This window comes from Canis lupus, chromosome 29 (assembly GCF_003254725.2).
Source record: "Canis lupus dingo isolate Sandy chromosome 29, ASM325472v2, whole genome shotgun sequence".
In the NCBI taxonomy this organism is placed as follows: domain Eukaryota; kingdom Metazoa; phylum Chordata; class Mammalia; order Carnivora; family Canidae; genus Canis; species Canis lupus.
Genome location: NC_064271.1, coordinates 28868153 through 28887239, shown reverse-complemented (window position 1 = coordinate 28887239; position 19087 = coordinate 28868153). Strand labels below are relative to the sequence as shown.

General features: G+C 37.7%; 1 pseudogene; it reads left to right on the top strand.

The window, feature by feature from the left end:
* The first annotated feature begins 801 nt into the window (after positions 1 to 801).
* On the top strand, positions 802 to 1116 carry LOC112650743 (10 kDa heat shock protein, mitochondrial-like; annotated as a pseudogene).
* The last annotated feature ends 17971 nt before the right edge of the window (positions 1117 to 19087 follow it).

The following is a 19087-nucleotide window of genomic DNA, read 5'->3' as shown; positions in this document are numbered from 1 at the left end:
ACCGATCATGTTCCAAGATTACGGAAAGGACAGGAGATTGTATGGCAATTCTCTAAAACTATGAAGACCAACATAGGTTTATTTTTATTTTTTTATTTTTCCAACATAGGTTTTTGAAGAGTTATAATAAGGATCAGTTAATTCACTTAATTACTATTATATACCTACTATAAGTAAGCCATTGGAGCAGTTACAGGGAAGTAGGATGCTCAGCCCTGCTCTCAAGAAGGCAAAAATCCCATAGATGAGTTATGCCCTTCCCAGTTTGCTCATTCCTATCATTTTGCGGTCCCTGACATTTATCAGGGAGTGCAGCCACCAAAAAGCAATGCCTTGACTGTCCCATTCTCCAAGGTTAAGACATGGAACAATTAATGGGAGGTTGAAAAGAATTATAAACGTTTTATTCCTTTTGCTACCTCTTTTTTTCCTCTTCCTCTGTAGGTTGAAGAGGTCTGAGGACTTGTGTATATTCTTGGGAAATGTAACACTGGGAAAGTTTTTAAAAGGCTGTAGTGGGGGCCTGGGAAAGGAAATACAGAGTTGCTAGTATATCTCCTTTAGGATCAGGCTCTTTGGGAGAAGTAGAGGGTCTTTGAAGTTTCTGCATTTGCAGCTTATCTCACTAGGGCTGACGTCATGATAGTGGTGGTAGACGGGGAGAATGTATGTTTGGCGCCACTTAATATACTTTTTTGGATCCCAAGCGGAGGGATAGGCAACTACATTCAAAGCTAGATTCGAAGCATTGAAGGAGTTCCATCTAAAACAAATTTACAACAAGCTATGGTAGTTGGAGTCATGACCGGACTGGAGTTTAGAACGTTTCTTCCCCTCTTTGACTGAGTTTTACTTGAAAGGAGTATAGCTGAAACTGTAACCAAAGGAGGCATTATGCTTCCAGAAAAATCTCAAGGAAAAGTACTACAAGCAACAGCAGTAGCTGTTGGATCGGGCTCTAAAGGAAAAGGTGGAAAGATTCAATCAGTTAGTGTGAAAGTTGGAGATAAAGTTCTTCTCTCAGAAGACAGAGGTGCCCAAGCTGTTCTAGATGACAAGGATTATTTCTTATGTAGAGATGGTGACATTCTTGGAAAGTACGTAGACCGAAATTAATCATTCTTGAAATGGCATCACGTGAGGCTGCCCATTCCACTAAAGTTGTGAAACTTTTCATCACGTAAATAATTTCCGAGTCCGTTTCATAATGAACCAATGGTATCCAAACTAAATAATAGTAGTAATAAAACAAGTTTAAAACAATGCAAGTCGATGTGATTAGTGCAATGGTATTTCAGAGAAGGGAGGCCGCTATCAGCCAAGTGGGAGCAGAAGCTAACAGGACGTGTATTTTTGCAGAAAGCAAATGACAGTAAACAATGATGCAGGAGCAAAGAGTGTGGTATGGAAAACCACAGGACTGCAGATCAAGAAAGCCCCTCCAGGGGATCCTAGCCAAATTGCACTTCTGGGGGCCAATTATTTCCACCTTAATTCACTCTCCCTTCATCCTTCTTTGATTAGTATTAACTGCATTAGCCTTCTAATGGTCTTCTGTCCCAACTGCCCGGCATTCCTTAAACCATGTCACTCTGCAGCTAGAATTACCCCATTAAAACCTGAATCTGATTTCACAACTAACTCCCTTACTGGAAAGACTTTATGACTTTCCTTTTGGTGACAAATGCCTTCACATGATCTACAGCTCCAGATTCACCCCCCCCCTCAGATGACCCTCCACCCCCACCCCAAACATAGACACCTTATGCACTCGTCTCTGCCCTCACCTCTGACTTTTGACACTAAAACATGTGCTTTTTTGTTTGTTTGTTTGTTTGGTTGGTTTTTTAAATCACCACATGTATGTGCCTGTTCACACTCCCTGGAATGCTTTTGCTTTTCCTCTTCCTCTATCTGGCAAACTTGTGTTATCCTGCAATACTCAGCTGGAGTTGCATGTTCTCAGTGAATTCTTTCTTGACTCTCTGGACAAACTGGTCCTTCCCTAATGATAATGGACTAAATACTTCTAGATTGCAGTGGTACTTTTCATTTGAAGACTCTTCTGGAATTTCCAGGCCAAGAGGGTTGGTAACTCTATTATTGGGAGGTTTACGCTTCAAAATGAACTTTCCTTTATCTTCCTGGAGGTAAAAAGGATAGTTAATGTGTGTTCTTGGGCTATTCTCTCCACATGAATGCTTACACAAGAGGAATTGTAAGAAGGCTCACATTTTACTGCCAGCAAAAAGGTCACCCTCTTTTGTACTTGCAAGTTCTTAAAAGATCTCTTGCTGGAAGACTGCTCACTTGTTCAACCATGATAAATTAAAGCAAAAAATTTTCAGAGGCTACCATTACTCCTATGAAAAATGTTCCAAGAGAATCTTTTCATCATTTGGAAACCAGAAAAATCTCCTTCCAATGTTCAACAGAGTTTCTGACAGAGCAATGAGCTTTAACAGGCAATCCCAGGGGGCATTCATTAAACTGAGAAAAAATAAGCAGTGGACCAGACCCACTTTTAGTGATAACTAATGGCACAATGTTCTGTTTCTGTGGGACTTTCTCTCTTCTTTACCTTTTTAAATCTCATTTTAAGTCACATAAATTATCTCTACTGTAGTCATTAGATTTGGTTCTGGTATGGTGGACAAGGTCCAGGATTCATTTTTTTCATTGTTATTTTAAAATTTGTAATCATTCCTTCTTATTCTACTCCAGTTCCCCTCCCACCCCAAACAGATCCTTTATTGGATAAGGTCTTTTTCAGGCCTGATAAACGCATATTGGGGCCGAGGAGCTAGTGGAAAAATGATGATCCTTGCTTTCTGAATTGGAAGCACAAGCATCACATGGTTAAAGGGAGTTCCCCAGATTTCTGAGGCAAATGAGAGAGGAGCTAGAAAAGGCTCTGATGCAGGTGATGAGATCAAAGGTAATTCTTTGTCCCAAATCAGGCAGCTTTCTGCCTTGTGCACACTTTGTAATGCATCAAGAAGTGCTGTGGTCCTCGGTAGCCATCACTTCTCAGGACCATCTCTTATTAGCACTAAGTCATGAGAGAGACCTTTCCTCTTTCATCAGTCTCATTGTTTTCAAAAGCCTCCTGAGGGAATTCCATTCAATAAAATGGCAAGTTGGCCATCCCTCTGTAAGTACACCAGGAAGGATCTGTGACTATTTCATTTATCCTAGCAGCAGAGGGTTAAGTTACCAGGAAGGTGATATTAGGCAATGGTTCCCAGGTAGGATTCATGTCCACCCCTTGGGAGGACTCCCTACTCAACCCTAGACCTTCAGATTTCTGGAGGGATGGGGTCTCAAAGACCACTTTGAAAAAGTTTAAGATGATCAGTCAAGTTCCAGAACCATTTGTCTAGTGGTCCCTTGCAGGGGTTCTCAAAGTCAGGATCCCCTGGGGAGATCGCGAAAAGTGCAGATTTGATTTTCAACTGCAAAGGATTCTGACAGCTGGGATGGGTCTGGAAATAGGCATTTTTAATGAGCCCCCAGGGTCCTTCTGAAACAGGTGACCAGTGGACCTCCCTTGAGGAAACACTGCTCTGTTCAGGGTCTACCAAAAAGGGAGAAGAAGGGCATAGATTGTGATACACTTGAGAGGCTCAGAAGTTGCCCTTCCAGGGTCAGTTCCAAACACTGGGTCACTCTGCCTCTGGACCACACCGAAGCCAGAGAGAGAGAGAGAGAGAGAGAGAGAGAGAGTGAGTGAGGATGGAGAGGATGACTGTTGGGGCTGGGGCTGGGATTCCCTGAGTATCCTGCTTGGCAGTAGGCTAGGAGTTTAAAAACACAGAACCAGACAGACAGACACTCATCTCCTCCCTTCTGACCTTTTCAACAGCTCCTCACTGGCCTTCCTGCCTTTGGGGTCTCGCTGGCTTGCCTGGTTCCCTTCCCCCAATTTGATTCCAGCTCCAGCTTCCCCAGTGCTGTTAGAATGATTTTTATGGAAGGTAAATTGTTTCTTCATGGTTAGTCTTCTCCATAATCTCCCCATCCAAAGTCCAGACTCGGATGCGAAGGTTCTAACACTGTTTGTCACGTAGCCCCTTTATACGTTTCCAGCTTTGCCTGTTGCCCTGGTTCACATAGTAGGAAGAAACTCCTCTGCCCGTAACATCCTTACCATGACTGTGGGGGGGGGCGGGTACTCTTCAACTTTTAACCTTAAGGTAAAACATGATTCATCCTGTCAAGGCTTCTCTGACCTTTCCAAGTAGAATTATTATCCCCTCCAAAACCTGTACATACCTGTACTGTGGCACCTATTACTCTATATTACATTTATTTATTGTAAAGTCTAGTCCTTTCAATAGACTGTAACCATGTTTTAATGTTATCATTGATAGTAATAAAAGTAAAAGTAATAGTAGTAGCTATTATACATTAACTAATTACTATTGCAAGGTCCTGTGCTTTATGTTTTATATGAATTATCTCATTTAATCCTTTTAACTCTTGAATAGGCCTTGCCGATAGGAAACAGCCAGCCAGTGTTAGAACACGGGTCTGTCTGCCTCGAGAGTAGGCATTTTGCCTTCAGCAGGCACGTAGTGAGTACTTGTCTATGACTGATGTGTAAATGAATGAATGAACAAATGTGCCAATTTTTTCAGAATGTTTGCTGATTACTAAGTTATAGTGGTTGCTAATTACAAAGTGATCTGCGAGGATTGCTTGGATAGTATTTCTATTTGAGGAGAGATCAAAAAGGAGGCTCTAGAAATGGCTTTTATTCTCTGAAAATTGCTTCTTCAACAGCAGGCCTCAGAAAGAAGCTAGAAGCTAGATATTAAGATAAAAATGAAAAAAAAAAAAAAGGGAAAAAAAAGACCTAAGAGTCCAGTTTGTGGTTATTTGTGACCTGTCAGGCCCTGGTCAGTCGTGATACTCCTCTCTGTGGCTCAGGCCACTTCATCCTTTCCTGGAGTCTCTGCTTTGCTGTCTCTAGGAAGCACAAGCTCTATTTGGGTCCTCACTTGGAGACAGCCTCACCTCACCCTCTGATCTTACAGCCCAGGCTCCAGCCATCAGTATCTTGATTCTGGTAATCAGATTCCTTCCTATTTTTGGGACCCAGCACCTAATTCATAGACTAGTTCCAGTAATCAAATTGCTGTCTTACTCCAATGTCTGGACTTTGTTATTTCTGATCATCATGGTCAAGTCGCAAGTAAAGTTCCAAGGTTCAGGACCCTGCTACCTGCCTCAGAGCCCTAGTTGACAGCACCTGCTTGCTTGGATCTCGGAATGTGCTTGTTTGCTGCAGTCACAAAATCACAGCTGGCATATCACCTTGGCTTAGAGCCGTCATCTGCTTAAGGTGATGCTAGTCCATAGCGATTGGCCATGATTCATCTAGTTTTTGCTGGGGCTAGACAGCTAGGGAAACTGAATAGGGATATGATAGGGAACCCAACTTCTGCATTCTCAAAGTCTTTGATGCTAACACTAGTATCTACAGTCCTTCTGGGAATGTGGTATTGGTTGCTGTGAAGGCCGGGGCAGAGGATCCAAGAGACTACGCTATCAAGAAAATCTAAGGAGATACTTAAATGTGTCCAATACAGATGGTGAATATTGTTACTTCTAACATGGAATAATCAGACTATAATTTAGGGAAAATCGAATAACATGGGGAAAATAAAATTTCCATATGGAAAAGAGAATTCATATAAAACCAAGTGAACTCCATTTTCATGTCAGTTGAGTTGGACATGTTATCTATGTAGCTTTAGACAGACCATATTCAGAACCTATTTCCTCATCCATAAAATAAAGGGAATGCATTAGAGGCCAGTGATAGCATAATTCTAGGACTTTTCTAATTATTTTTTGATGTTATTATAAAATTGTAGTGACTAAAGGAATGTAGGAGGACAATTAAGAAGAGAACATTTTTTAAAGAACAGTAAATCTTAAGTTCCATGAGGGAAAAAAACATTTTTGGCAAAATTAACCTAAAATCATAAAAAAGTAGCACCTATAAATTATATGTCAAATTATCATGTGCCTTCTACGTACTTAGATTTTTTATTTGCATTTTCTTTTTTTTTTTTAAAAAAGATTTTATTTATTTATTCATGCGAGACATACAGAGATAGGCAGAGACACAGGCAGAGGGAGAAGCGGGCTTCATGCAAGGAGCCCGATGTGGGACTTGATCCCTGGGCCAAAGGCAGATGCTCAACCGCTGAGCCACCCAGGTGCCCCTATTTGCATCTTCAAATCATCATTAGGCAGGTAGGCAAAAATTAAAAGGAATTACATACTTTTAAATGGTTGGGTTGCACTCTGGACTACTATTTTGTGCTTTTGTTTTGTTTTTTTTTTTTTTTGAACAGTTATTTTGAATAAAGACAATACACGAACCAGAAGGAAAAAAAATAAACCATAGATGTCGGAACTGAGAATGTGTCATTGACTTGATTTAAAATAGCCTGTATTCTGTAGTCCTGAGGAACTCAGAAGTATGTCAAAGGACAAGGGGGAAAAAGCCATCTAGAAAAAAGTGAGGACAATGGCCCTGGGTGTGATTTTGGAGGAAGCAAGAATGACATTTGTAATGTTTAGCAAGATAACTAGGCGAAAGAGCAAGAGCTGGAAAGCTGCTTCTAAGGGTTAGGGCAATCAGGAATCAAAACCCCAGAGAGCCTCCGATGAAGGGAAATTCCACTCTGCCATCCTTGGGAATGCTTCAGCTCATAGTCTTGCCTACTAATTATTGAAAGGATGCTGATTTTTTTCCTTTGGCTAAACGAAGGAAGAGAAAGAAACATGTTTTGTAAAATTTGGGCACATTATAGTAAAGAAAAAGGAAAAAAAAATGCATTTCACGTTAGATGTTTTCCCCAAACCAGAACTCCTTTCTTTGAGAGCTTAAAAAATAATTTGGAAAATTCTAAGGAACATAAATATATTCCAGGGAATATCTTGGAGCAACAACACATATATTAGAATATAAACTTCACTGATTGCTTGAAAAAGCACTGCCTTCGATGTATAAATGAAGTTTGTTAAAACCTCCCCAAATCTCTACCAAAATGATTTCTCCAGGGGAGAAAAAGGAGATAAAAGAACCCCTTAAAAAAAAAATCAACCTGTGTCAAAGTAATTCATGATTCTTCACACACATACACAATGAGTAATCCACTCAGCACCAATCAAGGGGTTTTGACTTTATTTGTATTAGATGAAACTGTCACTACCTAGAGTTTTTCATTTACCAGCATCTGACACCGGCAGCAATTTTTAATAGAGATGTTCAAAGGAGCTTTTTGGCATTTATATTCATTGAAATGCCTTTGAAGAATGACTTACGTCTTAAGTAGGCAAAATAATTATTCTTGATAGAATCCTTGCTCTGTGCAATATTAATAATGTTCAGGAGGCAGCTTCATGGTGTTTGCAACCCTGAGAGGGTCATGAAAAGGGCAACTGGTCCCAATGGTGCACCCTCAGGGCTTGGAAATCATAATGTTAGGAAACACAATCCACAGTTTCCTCAATTTTAAATCAGATTTCATGCTAGCTTTTCTCTCTTTCCACATTAGAGGAACTCCTGTTTTATTTAAATACACCATTTGATATTATCATGTATTTATTACAAATTTGCACTTAATTTGATCAGGCTGCCCGGGTCCCTGGCTGTTAAACCCATTCATGCAACACGGTCTTTAATACATATAAGAAGTCACTTGCTAATATTTATACAGAGAATAAGCATTTTAAGAGAATTAGAATCACAGTAACTCTTTTTATCCCAGAAAAACACAACATTCAAACCTGCTTTCTACACTTACAAATAAAGAAAATCACTTCCACTGGGAACTGTAAGTGCTAATTCTCAGATACCTAAAACTCACAAAGGAGGAAAAGCAAGTTTTATAAAGCCTTGAGGGAGTAGTTACGACCAAACCACAGTCACTGTAATTTTCCTTATTTGCTTATTTGCTTCCTTATTTGAACAGCATATGAAAACATGCAATTGGAAGATGAATATTTCCTGTGCCTTTGGAACAGGTCATGACCCCGGGGTCTTGGGATTGAGTCCCGCATCAGGTCTCCACAGGGAGCCTGCTTCTCCCTCTGCTTATGTATCTGCCTCTCTCTGTGTGTCTCTTGTGAATAAATAAATAAAATCTTTTAAAAAAAAAAAAGAAGATGAATACTATACCTGTTTCTGACTGGAATTTGAAGTTTCAGCCATCTCCCCTAAGCCTTCTCAAGTCAAGTGGCTTTAAGCTCTTCATTCATACATATTTGTTATTTTTAGCAGAAGACTGTGAACACTAATGTTTGTACATAATTTTACTTTTTCTTTATTCCATCTACTAGTTTTTCTGAAGTCAGGCCCTTGATGATCTTGGTTAGAGAGCCAGATGTTCTCTGTCTGTCACCAAATATGTGTTGAGTGACTTCTGGCCACCATAAACCAGGCCCTGGTTAGCATTCTGGCTCTGGGTTCTAGTAGTCAGCTTTGTGTTCTATTTTCTATTTATTTTGTACCCACGTTGATGATTTCAAATGATAAGCCCCACTGAAAGCAAGCCTCATTTTAAGCCAGTATGACTGAAAGGAAATAGGTGATCTCATTCGCTACTGATGGGAGTTTAAACAGCGTAAGCTCCTTAGAGGACAATTCAACGTGTATCAACATTTAGAATGTGTATACCCATTGGCCCTTCAACTCTACCTCTAGGCATTTATTCTACAGAAATACCAACACAAATAGTAAATATGTATAAGAATGTTTACTAAAATTTTTCTTAACAATGATAAGTAGAGTTTTGGTTAAAATATGGCACACATACAAATGGAATACTTGGCAGCAATTTTAAAAAATGAGATGAATTTATGTTCATTGACATGAAGAGATGGTCATGATATATTTCTAAGAGAAGATGGAAGTTGTGGAAGAGTATGTATACATATAATCTTATATAGTAATTCCATATTTTTAAACTCATATTCCATATTTTTGCTTACACATACAAAAAAGACTGAAAGGATATTCCTACAATCACTAAAAAATAAAAAATCATTCCTGGAATCATTAAAATAGTGGGACAACTATTTTTTTCCTCTGTATCTATACTATTTACATTTTTGTATCAAGCATACGTTCATTTTTTAAGAACATTAAAAATATTTCCATTTGTGGAGGAAAATTTTCCACAGTAAGAGGAAGAGCATTAACATGGTATCATCTCTTCGGAAAAAAATTCTTGTTCTGAATCATGAATATCAAGAAAACTTATTTTGAATTTCATGAATTTTCTACAGTCTCAAGACTAAACTCTCGTCTTGGAATCATTGCTGGAGAAAGCTCCACCTTTTGAGAGTTGTAAAATCAAAGATACCTGGGAGTAAGACTATTCTGCATTAGAGAAAATTTTCCAATTCTTCCAGCCCAGGCTCATATTCTCAAGTGTGTGGTTTATCTTCCGGGGCTATATTACTACTGCTACCACACCACCACTACCACCACCACCACCACCACCACCACCACCATTACTAGTTTCTACACGTTGAATGAGGCACATACTAGGCAACATATACAAGGAAGTGCTAGGCAACATGCAAAATACTTGACATCAAGATTGTGAATTTAAATGATACCATAAAATATAGCTTTCCAATTTTACAGATGAGTAAGCTGAGTGCCATAGAAATTAATTAGATTGCCAAAGGTCACAAGCCAGTGAATAGTGGAAACAGAGCTTCAATATGTCTTGACTCCAGAGCTCATGGACCTTTTTAAGATATAATACTGCTTATAAGGCAACCACAAAAATGTCATAGGCATGTTGGTAGTCACTGAATATTTTAATATAATGATAGAATTATAAGGAATGATAGTATCTTTATAGCATAAAATCATTATCAAGAATCCTGTTTCAGGGATAATAATATCTAGGTTTGGAGAATCTTGGCAAGACACTGAATGAATACAGGAATGCACATTTCACCCAGTGAGAGAGGATTTTCGTCAGGAGGGAAGTTAACACCCAGATGGCAAATATAGTTCACAGATGCCTGACATTTGTGCTTTCTTACTCGATCAGAGTTCACTGGGGAGAAGTCTCACAGCAAAAGTGCCTCCCAGAAAGAATACTCAGTGCCTCCTTGTAATCTAAATTATTCCTGGATGAGCTGCTCCTGTTCTGTCTCTTTACTAGCATTAAGTCACAGTTAGTGCCTATTGTGGCATCTGCTACTGTCTGGTGTTTTCATTCTACTACATGGTTTTCATTTTGTCTACAACCTTGGGGTACCCAGTGCTCATCCTAAGCATCTGCTTTCTCTTGCCCTTCTTCCTTCTCCCCTACTCTCTCTTTCCTTTATTTCTTTTATCCTTCTTTTTCTAGTCTTCCTTCTCCTTTATCTCTTCCTTCCTCTCTCTCTTAAATGTTATTTAAGCGCCTTTCACGAAGCAGAAACTGTGTCTACTCTCTGTCAGAGCCACTCTAGAGCCACTCCAGATGCATAATCCCTCCTGTCCAAAAGGTTCATAGTCCTCATGTGCCTGCCATTGTTCGTCTTCCTCATTTTTATGCCAGAGCATCCAGCACGGTGACTGACATTTGTTAGACATTTGATGAATATATGGATAAGCATCTTCTTTGTATTTAGTTCTATTTGTGTAATTAAAATCACATGATATATGTGCAATTTTAAAAAGCATATAAAATGTAAGTGGGCTGAGTCTGGTAAAAGTGAGGTTATGAACTGGAGTTTTGAAAAGACAGAGTGTGCTCATTCCTTGAAAAAGTTCTTGTAAACAGAAGTAGCAGTGTATATAATACTACAACTTGAGGAGGCCAGACTAGTTCTGTTCTACGATATATTTCCCATGCCTGAAATTTTTCCTTTGATTCTGTCAAAAATAATCTCAAGGGGTTAATTGGGATCTATTTTTAAAGCTGCAAATATTTCTAATAATATTAAAATATTATCTGTCATTTGTACCTTAATGTGATCTAAATCAATCTGATTGGTTCCCTCCTAATTCAGCAATGAACTATACAGAACTTCCACATCATCTAGAATGCTAAGCCTAGGGAATCCAAGGATGAATGATATAATACTTACCCCCAAGGAACTTTGGCCAGGAATTAAAAGGGGGAATAACTTAATGTTAAATGAACACAAAGAAGAGAACAAACTTGATCTCTGTGTGTGTGTGTGTGTGTGTGTGTGTGTTTCTGTCTGTCCTCCTGGACATTTTCTTAGTGATATCTTCTAATATCACAACTGGTTCATTGCTACATTCCATTCTGGTTTTCCGGGTTCACTTTTTCACTTGCCTACAGTCAGTTCTTCATAATGATGCTTGCTTTATGAAATAAAGACAAAGTAGGACACATTCTACATTCAGAAAGTGCTTTGCCAGCTCTTTAGTTGGTTCCTACTTGCCCCTACTACACTATGAACAAATAGTTCCTTTTATGAGTAAGAGGGCAAGTGAAGAACTTACACAATACTCTTGAAGTCACAGCACAAGTCTATAATTAGCCACCACCTTTTAAAATGATGCATAGCCTGCTGGCTTAGTCACTCTTTCCATCACTATTCGAAGTCAAAGTGTCAATGATCAGTCACTGTGAACATATATTCAATGAATGATACACAAACTTAATAGGGTCACCTTTGTCTCTTAAACCTAGGATAGGAAATATAAAATAATTCTCATATTAAAAGTTCCCAATAATCTGTGGGGGAGAGAACCAAGCAAAATATGCCTGAATTACCTGCCAAAATTTTATCTTTAAACTCTAAGAAATCCCCAAACATTGGTAATAATATTACATGAATATGGAAACTTTGTTTAAATAAAAGGAGAACCTTGGCACGAACTCTTTCTTAACCTATCACACACATTCTGTGAAAACACTCCCTCTCATCATGGCTTTGTCCCTACTCTTGATTATTCCAAGATTGGGTATGTTTCCTCTTCAACTTAAAAATTGTCAGAAAAAATACCCTCATTTCCTCCAAAAGAAATAAACACAGGCAAAGGTCAGAGGGATGCATTCCATGGAAGCTGTCCATAGTGCAACAAAGTGCAAAGCAGTGGCCTAAACCAGAGAGGGCTTGTCCCCAGCCAGCATTGAGTATCTGGGGCCACATCCCTAGTCTCCATATTTCTAAAGTAAGGAAAGGCTTTAGTCACCGAACACTCTTTCTCCATGGTAAGAGTATGGTCTAGTATGTGCATTTTAATGCTATTATTTGAATATTTGTGAAGAAAGGTATAGTTGTTCCTTTGGGGAATCCTTTTACAGCCAAAGGCACATTTTCTCCCTTGTTTATGGGGACTAGGCTCCTCCAGAAGGAGGGAGCTTCCTCTACCTTTCCTATGTCATTCCTCACTTTCTTTCATTGCTTTTCCATCATCTCTCTGCTGTTACCTTTGCTCAGCTCCTCATCATCCCATCAGTGCCTTGTGAGGGAAATTACTGCTGCTTACTTTAGCCTTTATAATATATCCTTCCTAGTTCCACTCTATCTTCGTAAAACACAGATCTGAGTCTGTGGTTTTAAAACTCATCCACAAGCAAGAAGTATGATTATGTGCCTAAACCCAAACCTCATTACTTTTATTAATTAGTGCATTAATCCAGCAAATATTTGGTGAATGAGTAATGTACAGGAACTTTAAGTCATGGTTGGGATAGAGTTCAGGATGGTGAAGGGAGATTATGAATGAGGAGAGATTGGGGATGGGTTAGAGATATCACTTATCTGTTACATATTATATGCTAATAAAATATGTTAAAAGCATAAAAGAAAACTTGGGAGAGCAGTAGATCCCTCTTGTGTACAAAAGAAAAAGCTACATTAAGATGATTTTCAAAATAAACATATAAAAATATTTTGTATTTTACTTTGGTCTCAGTTTGGTAACTAAAATAGGAAGTTGGAGAGTTAAGGAAAAGCAGAAATCACATCATTTTTTAAAAAGATATTATTTATTTATTTATTTGGGAGTTAGAGAGAGAGAAAGAGAAAAAGAGAGAGCACATATATGCATGGGGGAGGGGTGGAGGGGGAGGGAGACGGAAAGAATCTCAAGCAGAGTTGGGCGAGTGTGGAACTCAATGGGGGCCTGACCTCATGACCCAGACATCATGACTTGAGGCAAAACTAAGAGTTGGAGGCTTAACCAACTATCCCATCCAGGCACCCCAGAAATCACATCTTATTTATTACTCTATTCTCTCATTGAATCTAGCACAATGCCTTGGATATAGTAGGTTTGCCAAAATAAGATTTTGTGAAAAAATTTTATCAATGTGAGCTTTAAACAATGAAACAAGATTTGAAAATGTGAATGAGGCATTCCTGGATGGCTCAGGGGTTGAGCATCTGCCTTCAGCTCAGGGCGGGATCCTGGGATTTGGGATGGAGTCCCACATTTGGCTCCTTGCAGGGAGCCTGCTTCTCCCTCTGTCTATGTCTCTGCCTCTCTCGCTCTCTCTCTCTGGGTCTCTCATGAATAAACAAATAAAATCTTTTAAAAAAATGTGAATAGTACAATTTCTGCTAGTTTTCAAGAAAAGATGACCACAAAAGTTTTGGTTAAATCTGAATTTTCTTCATTAATACACAGGGAGGATATTCTTCAAAGAATGTGAACCCAAGATCTTATACTGCCGAATTGTTTTTTAGTGTGATTCTCTTTATTGTATTCCATCTATCCATATAACAATTCATCAACACTGTGGTGAAAGAAAGATATATTTGATGAGGGCACAGTCTGTCTTATCTAGGCAGCAAGATTAAGTCTTAGGAACTGAGATGAAGGTAATTTATGGAAGAACTGGGCAGTTGCTTATATTCCAAGATCTACTGCAGAGTAGACACATAAAATATGAGGCATGGGTCTTTGGATTAAATTCTGGACAGCTTATGAATCTTTGAGAAGATAAGAAAATTGGCAAACCTTTAGCTAGACTCATAAGAAAAAAAAGAGGATTCAAACAAAATTAGAAATTAAAGAAGAGAAATAACAACTGACACCACATAAATACAAAGAATTGTAAGAATTGTAAAAATTATAATGCCAACAAATTGGACAACCTAGAAAAAATGAATAATTTCTTAGAAACTTACAACCTCCCAAATTTGAGCCAGGAAGAAATAGGAAATTTGGACAGACTGATTATCAGCAAGGAAATTGAGCCAGTAATCAAAAACTTCTAACAAACAAAAGTCTAGGACAAGATGACTTTACAGATGAATTCTATCAAACATTTAAAGAAAGTTATTACCTTTTCTTCTCAAACTATTCTGAAAAAGAGAAGAGGAAGGAAAACTTCCAAATTCATTCTATGAGGCCTTGATCCTAAAACTAGATGAAGACACTACAAAAAAAGAGAACTACAGCTTAACCGCTCTGATTTTTGCATAGATGCAAAAATCCTCAACAAAATATTAGCAAATTTCAACAATACATTAAAAAAATCATTCATCATGATCAAGTGGGATTTATTCCAGGAATACAAGGGTACTCCAATATTTGTAAATCAATTAATGTGCTACATCACATCAATAAGAGAAAGGATAAAAACCATATGATCATTTCAATTGATGCAGAAAAAGTATTTGACAAAGTACAACATTCACTCATGATTAAAAACTCTCAACAAAGCAGGTTTAGAGGAAATATACCTCAGCATAATAAGGCCATCTATGAAAAACCCACAGTGAATATCATATTCAATGGGAGAAAAACTGAGAACTTTCCCTCTACAGGATAAGGAGGTCCACTCTCACCACTTTTGTTCAATATACTACTATAACATAGTACCTAGCCACAGCAATCAGACAACAAAAAGAAATAAAAGCCATCCACACTGCTAAGGGAGAAGTAAGACTTTCACTATTTGCAGACAACATGATACCATATATAGAAAACCCAAAAAACTACCAAAAACCTACTAGAACTGATAAATGAATTCAGAAAGGTCACAGGATACAAAATTTATGTACAGAAATCCATCACATTTCTATACACTAATAGTAAGTAACAATTGCACCAAAAATAATAAAATACCTAGGAATAAACTTAACCAGCGAGGTGAAAGAGCTGTACTCCATAAACTACAAAATGCTGATGAAAGAAATTGAAGATGACAAAACAAATGGGAAGATATTCCATGCTCATGGATTGGAAGAAAAAATATTGTTAAAATATCTTTACTCACCAAAGAAATCTACAGATTTAATGCAATCCCCATCAAAATGCCAATAACATTTTTCACAGAAAAAAAAAAAACCATTTTTCACAGAACTGGAACAAATAACTCTAAAATTTACATGGAACCACAAAAGACTCTGAATAGCTAAAACAATCTTGAAAAAGAAAAACTGGGGGCTACTGAGTGGCTCAGTTGGTTAAGCATCCAGCTCTTGGTTTCAGCTCAGGTCATGATCTCAGGGTCTTGGGATTGAGCCTTGTGTCAGATTCTGCACTTTGTGCAGAGTCTGCTGGAGATGATTTCCCTGTCTCCCTCTCCCTGCTTCTCCCCCTGTTCTCTCTCTCATTCTCTCTCTCTCTCTCTTTAAAATAAATAAATAAAATCATAAAAAAAGAAAAAGCTAGAGGTATCACAATTCCAGATTTCAAGTTATACTACAAAGATGTAGTAATCAAAACAGTATGGTACTGACACAAAAATAGACACATAGATCAATAGGACAGGATAGAAAGCACAGAGACAAACCCATCATTACATGGCCAATTAATCATTGACAAAAGAGTTTAGAATATGCAAAGGGGAAAAAACAGAGTCTTCAACAAAGAGTGTTGGGAAAACTGGACCACTGTATGCCAAAGAATGAAACTGGACCACTTTCTTAAGCCATATACAAAAATAAACTCAAAGTGGATGAAAGATCTAAATGTTAGAACTGAAACCATAAAAATCCTAGAAGAGAATATAGGTAGTAACATCTTTGACATTGGCTGTAGGAACATTTTTACGGGTGTGTCTCCTGAGGCAAGGGAAATAGAAGCAGAAATAAACTATTAGGACTATATCAAAATAAAAAGCTTCTGCACAGCCAAGGAAACAACAAAACAAAAAGGCAACCTACGGAATGGGAGAAGATATTTGCAAATGACATATCTGATAAGGCATTAGCATCCAAAATGTATAAAGAACTTATGTAACTCCACACCCAAAAAACAAATAATCCAATTTAAAAATGGGCAGAAAACATGTACACACATTTCTCCAAAGAAAACATACTGATGGCCAATAGACACATGAAAAGGTGCTCAACATCATTCAACATCAGGGAAATGCAAATCAAAACTACAATGAGATATCACCTCATACCTGTCAGAATAGATAAAATCAAAAACACAAGAAACAACAAGCGTTGGTAAGAATGTGGAGATAAAAGAAACTCTGGTGCGATGCTGGTGGGCATGCAAACTAGTGCAGCCACTGTGGACACCAGTATGGAGGTTGCTCAAAAAAATTAAAAATAGAATTACCCTATGATCCAGTAAGTTATAGGGTATAATATAATACTGGGTATTTACTAAAAAAATTACAAAAACACTAATTCAAAAAAATACATGCACCCTTACGTTTATTGCGGCATTTTTTACAATAGCCAAATTATGGAAGCAGTCAAGTGTCCATGGACAGGTTAATAGATAAAGAAGATGTAGTATATATAATGGAATATTACTCAGCCATAAAAAGAATGAAATCTTGTCATTTGCCACAGCATGGGTGGAGTTAGGGGGGGTATGATGCCAAGAGAAATAAGTCAGTCAGAGAAAGACAAATACCACATGACTTCACTCAGATGTGGAATTTAAGAAATAAAAGAAATGAACAAGGGGAAAAGAGAGAGAGAGAGAGAGACAAATCAAGAAACAGACTTTAACTACAGAGAACAAACTGATGCTTACCAGGAGGGGTGGAGGGCGGGGTGGAAGGATGAGTGAAATAAATGATGGCGATTAAAGAGTACACTCACCATGATGAGCATTGAGTAATGTATAGAATTATTGAATCACTATATTGTATACTTGAAACTAACAGAACACTGTATGTTGACTATACTGGAATTAAAACAAAAAAAACTTAAAAATAATTTCTGGAAAGCTTCTTGTTTGAAAGAAATCTCTGTCTTACATGATACATAACTTAGTGGACTTGTTCATAGAATATTAGCATTCCTCAGTATGGCCCATGTGTTTGGAACATAAACTGAGGTGCTTTTAAAGACAACATCCCCTCAAGTAACTCTGGCAAGCTTATTTTGTTACTCGGTACAACTGATAATGTGACTTTTTTCATGTAAACCCAACAACTTTCTTATATATTAATTCTTTCATTGCTATTTAAGTTACCAAGTCTCCATACTATAGGTTACTACTTTTGTTTATAAGAAATCATTGAAGGAGCCCGTTGTTTCCAGAAAATTTCAACTATGCATTTCTCCAGCAATGATCAGACACTAAATACATTAACATTGGAACATGAGGCTACTGGCCCATAGAAATATTCCTGAGGTAATTTTACAGGAGTGTTGCCGGACTCTTAATTCAATTTTATTGTATATTCAGTTATTGGATATGCACCAGTAAATAATCACAATAAAAGTTCCTGCCTTAATGGAGCTTGGACTCTGCTCACCAGGAACATATATCTGTACTTTTGTCATGGTTTATAGGAACATATATCTTTTTTTTTTAAGATTTTATTTATTTACTTAAGAGAGACACACAGAGAGAGAGAAAGAGAGAGAGAGGCAGAGACACAGGCAGAGGGAGAAGCAGGCTCCATGCAGGGAGCCTGATGTGGGACTCGATCCCGGGGCTCCAGGATCAGGCCCTGGGCTGTAGGTGGCGCTAAACCACTGAGCCACCGGGCTGCCCAGGAACATATATCTATATGTGTGTGGATGGGTTAGTGTTGGTGGTCATGTTCAGGTGAAATTGTCATGAATGGGAATGGAATCTGCAAACTCCTGTTGTTCCCTGTGTCTGGAACATCTTTTGCCTCATTTTTCCATGACTGTTTTCTTCTCATCCTCTAGGTATCAGCTCCATTATCCACATCCATTGACTGACCTCCCAGAACTGCCCCATCTAGGGTTGCCAATCCTTGGAGCAGTCATTACGTCTCTGATTACCTTTTTCACTTTTCTCTGAAATCACTACCTGATGTTGGTTTATTTATTTCCATGTGTAGTATCTTCTCCAGAACTAAAATGTAAGCTCTGTGAGAGCAAGCAAGTGCCTGGTAAGGTTGCCCATATTGAATCCTCAGTGGCTGGCAAAGAGCCTGACACACATGTTTAATAAACAAATAAACCTTGGTGACATTGTGTTACTCTAAAATAGTGCTACTCAGTAGAAACATAATATGAGCCACACATGTTATCTAAAATTTTCTGGTAGCCAGGTTATGAAAGTGAAAAGGAATCATCACATTAATTTTTTTTTAGCATCACATTAATTTAATTAATTTTAGTAATATATTTTATTTAACTCAATGTATCTAAAATGTCATAATTTCAACATTTAATAATTTATATAATCAGTGTAAACATTTTTAATGAGATCTTGTACTTTTTAAAATATTATCCTCAAAGTTCAGAATGCATTTCATACTAGGAGTATATCTCAATTCAGATTCTAAACTTTCTTTTGAAATGCTTGATTGACATTTAGATTTCATAAGATTTAGACATTTCTATGATTTGAAGAATAGACGCACATACTCAGGTTCTTCCACGTATATTTAAAAGTTAACTAGTTACTGTATGAGGATTATTTCTTAAATTTTAATTAAAGTTGCAAAATTCTGATAATGACTATTTTTTTCAGTGAACATCACCAGCCCACGGTAGAGCATACTAAGTCAAAAAGTGAAAAATCCAATGAGGGTAGTACCTTTCCTAAGTTACAAAATTTTAGCAAATTAATACAGTATTCTTTAATATATTAAAATCCTTTTTTTCCGTTGTTGGAGTCGTGTATTATTTGTGATAATTTTCACTCCAAAAAATGTCATATAAGTACCAAAAC